Source organism: Dermacentor albipictus, chromosome 7, assembly GCF_038994185.2.
Source record: "Dermacentor albipictus isolate Rhodes 1998 colony chromosome 7, USDA_Dalb.pri_finalv2, whole genome shotgun sequence".
Classification (NCBI taxonomy): Eukaryota; Metazoa; Arthropoda; class Arachnida; order Ixodida; family Ixodidae; genus Dermacentor; species Dermacentor albipictus.
In genome coordinates this window covers 99,747,187-99,757,462 of record NC_091827.1, presented here as the reverse complement: position 1 = coordinate 99,757,462, position 10,276 = coordinate 99,747,187, and positions in this window count along the sequence as shown.

The following is a 10,276-nucleotide window of genomic DNA, read 5'->3' as shown; positions in this document are numbered from 1 at the left end:
GCCTGAATATTGCTAATTAATCACTCGCGGTGCAGATGGAATGACATAAGAGATGTATGTACTCAGACACTCGAAGTGCTGCCGACATGCAGCGTGCGTAGTACGGTTCCGGCGTATAACTGTCGCTAAAATGTTGACATGTGCGTCTATGGTTTATCAACCGTAACAACCTATGTCTTGCAGGTTAAACCAGTTGCACACATATATGGCATATATCACGATGCAGTGGCACAGTGGCAACACGACGACTATTCATAGAAGTAGTACTGCTGAATACTTCTCTTATGGGCTATAGTTACAACTCCGTGCATTACACGTGGTTTTCCGGAGGGTCAGCAGAACACCAAACTTTCTCGTTCGTTGCAAGTTGAAGCTTAGCGCACCTGCTATTGCCGGTAGCGTTTCTTTGCAGATGATATCTTAGCACAAAAGCGTGGCAAAATAGCTTCTTTAAGATAGGGAGGAGTCGTTAACCGTTGTATTCTTGAATTGAGTTGACCAAATGAGCATTTGAAAAAGCTGATTCGTGGCTTGAAACTACGCGGTGCAGTACCGACGCAGTTGAATGTCAAGAAAGGCCATCACACGCCACGTTGAAACTTTTATGACACATTCGTAGAAATACGTTAGGAAAAAGCTAGGGCCGGCCGAGTTTGTTTGCAGCACTCTCAACTGAACTCGCATAAGCTGAAAACGACAAAACGCAGTCTGAGAACGGAGAAGCGTACCGTAGTTGCAGCCATCGACTTTCCTGCGCCGAAGAGATTCTATGGGCTCTGGAGCTTCGAGTAGGATCTATCCCGTGAGGCTAGCAGGGAATAGTGCGAGCGCCACAATCTTGACACACAGAGGCTGAGAGAGCATGGTCAATTCTCGCCAAGCTGGGGCCAACCTATCTGCACTCCGGTCGCGTCCTTTCCTCAGCGATGTCAGATCTTGCGTCAAAGATCGCCTCAACGACTTAGGTGCTTCCGGCCGGCGGCTCTTACTAGAAACCAAGGACTCTAGAGCGAATGAAGGAAGGCTGAGAGCCCGCGTGAATAATGAAGTGAAATTGGAAGCTCGCGAAGAAGTTCCACGATTCAGGTTTCTCAAGAAGTTATGACGAAACGAACTGCCGCTTAAAATGCGAGCCAATCGTCCACGTCCTCCGTAAAGCGTAGATCTTCGAAGGCGCTACGGGCGCATCCTACGCTAAATTCTCCGCCGGACAATTTGCATGCGTTAACGCGTCAGCTCGCGCGAGTCGGGTACCATGCGAGTTGGGGCGCATCTGGCCAGGCGCGTCAAAAACCGTTTAGCGTTTTCCGACGCTGCGACGCAACGCCAGCAGCGTGTAATTATCATGGTTCGTAAAGTCACTCACTGGGCCCCGATTCAGTTTGAATTCAAGCGGGCATGTTAGAGCCTTACGTGTAACTCTAGCAGGGATACTTGCGTATAAGTTGGAGTAAACTCTGCGGAAAACATTCGAGTTCGCAATCTTATTAACATTTGTCTGACGAATACGGATGCCAACCTTCTTGGTAAAGTTTTTTTTCTGCATTTTCTACTTGAGGAAGCCCATTATAAAGAATGTCCCGTTAACTAATGTCATATAGCACCTATAAAAAATGCTTCGAAAGTGTGAGTATGTCTGATAGTGCTAGTAAATTTAAATAAATAAAAATAATGAATCATAATATACTTATATTGGAGCCCGCCGTGGATAGCTGAGTGGCTGTGGCGTTTCGCTGCAGTGCTCGAAGACGCGGGTTCGATCCAGGCCGCACTGACCGCATTCCGATGGAGGCGGATTGCATGAACGCTCATGTAACGGGCATCATTGCATTCTGCAAATAATAACACATTCGGCGTAAACTTGGAGCTTAATGAAGGAGCTTGAGAACAAGTTAAGTAGCGAGCAACGAGCGATTGAACGAAACATTTTAGGCGTATACGTCAAGAGAAAGGAAGACAGCGGCGTGGATAAGAAAGAAGGGGCGTAGCCGATACTCCAGTTGGCATTAAGGGGATAAAATGGAGGTGAGTAGGCCATGTACTGAGTAGGGAAGATAAGCGATGCTCTATTAGAATTACAGGATGGGTTCCAGGAGAAGGGAACCGCAGTCGAAGACGGCAGAGAATTAGGTGGTGGGACGAAATTGGAAAATATGCAGGCACTTCTTGGAATCAGGTAGCCCAAGACAGAGGTAATCGGAGATCGCTTGGAGGGGCTTTCTTCATGCAATGTGCATAAATGTAGGCTGATCATGGTGATGATGACGAGGAGGAGGAAGAGGAGGAAGTCGAGGAGGACTATGCATCGTGTGGACGTAAAAGAGCTTGAGGTGGCTAAACTTAAACCGAAGTACACCGGTTTAATTCCACGGGCATAATAATACCACGTTTCCGGTGCATAACACGCGGGAATTTGATTTGATGTTCGGCGCGTGTTTTCAATCCAAGTAAGCAATATAGCAAGTGTATCGAAATGGAAATGAATAAGTTTGCAAGATTTGCAATTTTCACAGAGGTAGTGGGAACTTTCGTTGTTCATTTAGGGAAAACGAGCAGACCCATCCCACAACATCGCATATATTCTTCCGTAACAAGGTTAGGTCTCCAAAGTGAAATACACGAGTGAGCACGCAGCAAACCATAATTAGGCTCTGAAATTTGTACAATATATACAAGTATTCTTAGCAATGCGTACGAAGCAGCATGAGACGTAAAGCAGTCGATCAGCATGGCAGAGGCAGATGCAAAAAACCACACTGACATTCGCGTTGTCGGCAGTGTTTCTGCACGGTCTTCTTCCGCAAGTGACAGCATAAACAGCTTACAGGGAGAAAATATAGAAATAATGAAGAAAGATAGTTCACCGATGATTTACAGTAGCCCCTAATGCGAAATTTGGGCGCAGTTCTTTACATATGCTTTCATTTCGCGACATATTGAGTAAAATAATTTGAGAGATACATGAAACAGAGTCCGCAATAGTCAAAAATTTCAGCTGCAGGTCAAGCGCGTCGGCTCTTATACATGTTTCGTCGAAGGTTTCTGTGTAATCGCTGGTGCCGCGTGGCTTCCGGAAAGTACTACAGAATTAGCGTCGCGCATACAATCAGATCACAAAGCAATTGTAAACCATGATGATCGAAACAAACGCGAATGAGAGCTGACGCTAGCAGGCGATAGTACGAAACAAGTGGTCAGGCTGATGCCAGATACGAGTAGGCATCGAGTGGTCGGGCGGGTCCGCATGACACAAGTTTCGCGCGCGCATATCCCTAAGGGGCCGCTGTTCTTGGTCTCCGCTGATCGCGGCTCACGTCTTTCATCTATCGATCCCCGTTCGCTCTTTCATCTTTCGCTGTGCTCGTTCGTTCGGTTACGCCGCCGACGCCCACACTCGTCGCAGGGACGGGCGCCTAAGAGCTGTGCTCAAAAAATGGCGGCAGAACCCATTACACGATGGCTGTCGATGGTAATGCGTTAGCATTGACTCAGTAATGTGACACAGCTTATTGGCACTGTCGAAACGTCTTATGCATGAAGCGTGTACTGCTGCGTGACTCCTCTTTCGCACTTCCCTACACTCGGCGCCATTTAGCACAGCCGCCGCGAATTCCGGCGCGTGGCCTTCAAAATGTATGGCGCGTCGGTGAGTGCGAACGCTAAGAAACGCGTCATGCAACTACTGGGCTCCTCTCTGGCGTTGCTTTTCGGACACGCTGCGATGCTTAGTGGCACTACCGAGAACTCCGTGAGAGGCGCCCCGAGACGAGAACCGTGGTGCGCTGGTGTCGGCGAACGCTGAGAAATGTTCCTTCGATTGACGCACACTCAGTTGGCATACACTCAGAGACCCATGTTGGCGAGAGATTCACTGAAGATCGGCACACACATCGCGCCTTAATGGCGCAGCTCGCTAAAGCATTGGCGTGAAAGGCATTCATTGGAAGCGGCACATAGAAAGTGCCTTTGTGGTGCTACTTGTTGATGCGTCGGGTTGCTGTCAATGGGGAGCCATTGAGACGTGGATTGGAATCCACCCAGCATCGAAGAAATTTAAGAGAACTTCTTCGCCATTGAACAGCAGCACATCCCCAGTGGCACGTTAACATGTTACTCGTCATTTGGCGACAAATACATTCACTGAAGAGCGGCACACATCAATTGGCACATATCGCAAGACACAAGTTGGCGTCAAAGAGGTTCATTGAACACCAGGACGCACCGAGTGTCACATATCAGTGTTAAACGGCGCCAAAAAGTTTCTTCAAACAGTCGCACCTACCCAATCCCGCATGTACAGTGACCCATGTCGACATGAGAGAGGTTCTTGAAGAGTGCCATGTCTGTACTACACAATGCCACATACTCAGTGGCCCAAGGCGATATGATGGTTGGGTTGGAAACCGGTTAGCTCAGCACAGCAGCCCGATGGCTAACCAGGCCACGGAATACCCAGTGACCCAGGCAGGCGGGAAAACGGTTGGGTATATAGATAGACAGACAAATAGCCCCCGGAACGAGGGTGAAATAGCCGAAGAATGCCAAGGCATTAAAATAAACAAAGGCTCTCGGGATAGCGAATGACGCTGGCACGCAAGGTCCAGCGTACAGTAGCTCTAGCTTGTGTACACGAACTTGATTAGATGGTTGGCTTGAGGCCGAGTGCTGGCTCTAAGCCCAGCAAGCATGGTCAAACTCTTTTCGCAACCGGTCACTTTTAGAATCCATTCCTTTTCTTTCTTGGCAGGTAAGCTGGCAATGATGAACTGAGCCCTTACACCAAATGCATCACGTTCGAACCTAATTACTGGAATTTTTGTTCAAACTACGCATTCTCAGTGTTTCAGCCGTAAAAAGCGCCTCCCAGATACTATCGTACACTAAAAGATAATCCTGAAAACAGTATAGCTCCACAATCGACCTTTCCATTTCGTAAACAGTGCGGCATCAGGGATTATGCGCAAAGGAAAGTTTGAGACATGTGCAAAGAGCTGGTCAATAAACCCACTCGCGACATGGTTTCCACGTTAGCTGCTGCGATGGATTTGTCGGAGTACAGTTTCTTCCATTGTTGTGTAGATCGCGCGGCGACACCTTGTATCATAGCGAAGGCGCTCGCGAAAAGCAAGCTTTGCAATGTGGCACGTGTGTAACGCCGGGCATGCACCTAGGCAGAGGAAACGTGGGCTATAAACACAGCAGCCGCTGCCAGTTGCCGACCGTGTAACAGAAGCTAGCTGCAGCTGCACTCTCCGTACTGAAAGGGACTGTACTCGATCTCGCTGCCAGAAACTGCCTGTCACTGATGCGTCGAGAAGCTATTTGTTTGTGGCGAGCACTATCCTTATCCTTTCCTGAGAGATGGCTGGCTGAACGTGCGATTTGGCAACACATGAGGTTACTTCGTGAACACGAACACGTCAATTTCTCCGTGCACGTTTCCGGCTTGGCCAACTTCGGCCGTTTAATGCAACGAACACATTTACTGTCTTTGTCTCAATGTGCGAGCGCATGGAGGCACACGTCGATGGCGCACGCGCTCTTTTTTTGGAACCGCACGCTCTGACAGTGATATCGCGGCGGTGGAAGACGCTAAAACTTACCGCGACATGATCACGTGCTGGCCAGGCTTTTTTTTTTTTTGCTTCAACTGTGTTACGGTATGCTCGCTCATGGTGTTTTCCTTTCTCCAATGCAACATTGGTCGGCAGGCAGAGCGTGAAAAAAAAGGCACAAGGACAGGAAAACAGTGTACTTTGGTACGTGCATTTAAGGAGGCGTGTGTGCTTTCAAGTACCAGTGCTCAAAACAGTAAAATATTAGAAGCAGTGATTAAAATAAATACTGTGATGCGTGTGCCAGATTTCACGCACAAAGCAAATGTTCCTAGGAATTCAAAAATTATAGATGCTTTTGAGAAGCTGCGAATGCGTTGCCTCAAGAGTACCGCATTGTAAGCACAAATCTTGTGATCATGGACTCAAAAACCGCACAAACACAGACACAGAAAACTTGGAAAGGAAAATCGATGTGATCCCTTCACTAGAGTTACATCGTTAATCACTACATAAAATGCATTGTTAGCTAATTCAGTATTCTTTATAATCTTTATTTTTGCAGAAACTGTACATGTGTCGAAACTTTTTTTTTTCAATTTTTCAGAGGACCATGGTACAGTTTGTTCATTCCTTCGTCGCGCTCATATCTGCTACTGCCACCAACTAGCCGTAACACACACAGCTTTCTACTCGTGCTGCCTTACCAAGTATTTACTGTGACCAAAGAAGCCAAAGAGGTTACAGCTTGAGGTCTCCCTCTGCATCTGTAGCGTGTGAGAAAGTGCATAAGTCGAATGGCATATCTTGGTAGAACGTCGCAGTGTCCATTCATAAGCGAATGAGCCCACAGCATCTTCGTCCAATGCATTAGGCGTTAGAGCTAATAGATAACATTATATAATCTGGGGTAAAGAATAGCAAACGATGGCACTAATATAGCTGGCGCAGACACAGGGACGCACAGAAAAATAACCTTCTACGGCACAATTTTTTTACAGCCAGGCTGTTTACCTCGAGACCCACATGCGTTTCCACAGGGGGTACTTTGAGTGGCTTACGTCCGTATCCGGGACACGGTGCGTGGACAGGAATGGGGACGGGTAGTGGAGAGAGGAAAGAGTGTTGCGACAGCGCTGCAGCAATAGAGACGGGTAGAGAAGAGGGGGAAAGAGTGTGGGGATAGCACTGCAGCAATGGAGGCGGATAGGAGAGAGGGGGAAAGAGTGTGGTGATAGCACTGCAGCAATGGAGACGGGTAGGGGAGAAGGGGAAAGAGCGTGGTGATAGCGCTGCAGCAATGGAGACGGGTAGGGGAAAGGGGGAAAGAGTGTGGTGATAGCGCTGCAGCTATGGAGATGGGTAGGGGATATGGGGAAAGAGTGTGGTGATAGCGCTGCAGCAATGGAGACGGGTAGGGGAGAGGGGAAGGAGTGTGGTGATAGCGCTGCAGCAATGAAGTCGGGTAGAGGAGAGAGGGAAAGAGTGTGTTGATAGCGCTGCAGCAATGGAGACGGATGGGGGGGAGGGAAAAGAGTGTGGTGATAGCGCTGCAGCAATGGAGACGGGTAGGGGAGAGAGGGGAAATGTGGGGACGGCATCATTGCCCGTGGCCTGCGTTTCTGTGGTTATGACGTGCCGGAGGTGCCGGCGCCGCTGCAGCAGCGGTTGCGGCGCATCAGTGGAGGTGGGGTGCGGCGACCACGGCGGCGCTTGTGTCAGCCTAATCTGCTGGCGCTGTTGTAGATAGCGTCATGTATGCTACATATAAAACTAGGATGTGCGCTTGAAAGAACTGCGAGAAACTGGAGATGGCGAGACGGCGCAGTGCGCTTAGGCCGGAGGAACAAGCGGAGTGGCGTCTACAGCAGAAACGCGAATACAACCAGCGACAGCGGGAGTGATGTAGGAGTTCATAATGTTTGTAGCCTGTATATGCAGACTAAAGTTTCGCTGGTAATCTGTCGCGATATCAATGTTGCGGGCACACGAATTTTTCAGTTTGAATGCTTTATGAGCACGAATCATGGATCTTAAGGACCCATGATAAGCGCAAAATAAGGTAAAATTACCGTGCTCTATGGCATCAGCTACGACCAATTTCAAAGGAGGTGCTTATAGTAGCCATCAAAACTATCCCTCGGTCCGTCCGCCCGTCTATCCATCCGTCCCAACAGCGCAGACTCGACGGCAAGCGCTGATGATTGTAATGACGAGAGAAAGTACTCCAGTGAAGTGCAGTGAGATATAGTTTAATGGAAGCAAATGACGTCAGCCCTGCTTAAATTAGGCTTGCTACTTCAGGTGAGGTTGTTTCAAATGGCACAAAGAGGAGAACAATGGAAATAAAGCAAACAAAACTTTACAAACGTGGATTGCGTAAAAGAAATCAAGCCACCATGAGCAATAGTGTGTAAACAAAATACGCATAAGTCCTGACGAGCGTGAGTATAACAGCCGCAACGTCGTGGCTCGAATTTTGTTCCTACGTCTGTCACACAAAATCATTAGTCCGTATTTGAACTCGTATACTGAGTGAAGTATTTGTTGCAAACCGCGTGGTGGCATAGCAGTAACACAGCACGTGCTAAATGTGATCAGGATGTTTACACTACGTGCACCGCAGCAGAATGAATTGCTCTATGTTAAGCATAAAACTACTGGTGTAGGCTACACTAATATTCAACCAAGTAATTACACCCAGTCCCCTGCAGACGCTGTAGCTGCACTGAGGATCGATACAATAAAATTGAGCGTACTGACGATCAATCCACTCCACACACCAGAGCTTTGGTCCCACACTTCGGTTGGCGAACACAAGTTGCCTGTTGAGCCGACTCTTATCGTCGGTGCTGTAGAGAAGTTTCAACTAAGGGACATGGGGATGGTGTTCCCAGCTTAGACACGAAATAACGAAACCAGCATGAAAGAAAGCCACGGCGGCACATATTAAGCAAGCAGGTGACGCCTTGTGGTAGAATGTAAAGTTTCGCATGAAAAACCGACGCAGCAAACCAAGCAGTTCGCACACGGTCGCGAAAACGCAATATGTCCGTATGCTGGCTGTTGTTGTTGGTCGTGATCGTTTTGCTTCAAGATATGGCTCGTACCCACGAGTGCGAATGGCAACACTGGATTGATTTCAAAGTGCACCCAGCAAAATAAGAAAAGTGGTAAAGGAAAACATTCAAAACGAAGCATTAAGCAACTAACTGGTAACACAAAGCTTGAGAGGGCCTATAGATAATCTCAGGTAGAAAAAATAAATAAGAATAAAAAAAGGTGCCCCGCTGTCGGTACCCCTAGCGGTGTAACGTTCTGGACGATTCAATGAAATTGTGCAGAGCAGTAATCATCCACCCATGGCTTGTACCTAGCTGACAGGCACCAAAGGACAAAATGTTTGATGTAAATGCTAAACTTAGATTACCATTCGGAAATATGAGGAACATTCTGCTGAGGGAGGCGGAAGAAAGAAAGAAATGGTCGATAGTTTCTGGTTCATTACAAAAATAGCAGATGTTAGTTATGGATAAAGCAAATCTATGAAGGTCAAAATATAGGCGGAGAACGCTACAACGGAAGCTTCCTAACGTCACGTCGCATGGACATGAAAGGCATTCACTCGTATTCCACGAAAACTTTAGATGTCTACAGTCATCTGTGGCAAGTAGGGATGATTCATTAAAATTTAGAAATTAAAGACGTTGAAATCTAGCTTCCGTTATGAAAGAGTAATAACGAAGAATATTTAAGACGGCCATTTAGCGGCCACGATGCAAGCGACTCAGCTGATTCATTTAAAAAGCTTGTACTACGTTAGGAGACTCAGACAAACTTGACTTAAGAGAAAGAATCACGGGAAAGAGTCGAAAATATACTCAGAAGGTGTGACCGATTATAAGATAAATATAGAAATATTTAATAACGTCTTCCTCCTATCGCTACAGTTATTCCTTTTTCGCGAAGATTACCCTGTAACATTAATTTTTATTTAATGGAAACCGTTGAGCCCGTTCTAAAGAAAAAATTGCAGCAATGGCTTAGCGAATTTGTCCGTGAGTCAACGCCAATAACGGTCTGCCTAATCTGTTCGTAGCTTCATATGACTTAGCATCATTTCTACAATAGCCCTCGTCCTTGGGTATACAACCACAACAGGCGGTGACTGCATACAGTTAACGTTACTAGATTAGCTAACATTGTAACATTCATCGGAAAGTAACGACGGCATACTGCCAACGCAACGTGAGCTGCACTTAGAGCCTTTGCTTGGAAACCGCGCATGGTGCTCAGTTGTTTTTTGTGCTCAAATTATGGCAAATACCCACCGCGGGGAACGGCTTTCGTGCTCGCATGGTTGAGAGACGCGCAGTCGCGATGCGGATTTCATCCCTTAACTAGGTTTCAACTTCGTGGTAAGAAACGAAATAGCACAACCATTTGCGATGAATAAGACAAGACAAGAAGCTAATGGAACAGAATATGTCAAGTATACATTCCACTGTCGTCATCTTCATTCTTGCTTTTTATTTTCTTCTTTCTCATCCACGCTTTGCGCTGTGGTTAACAATTAATGCATGGTTATACACACAGCGTTGAGTTTTGTTTGCTCTGTAAAGGCGGCCTATAAAAAAACGTACAGAAAACAAAATGGACATTTGTTCATCCATACATCGCACTTTTCAAATACGGAGAGCAACCAGGTTGTCAAGGGTACG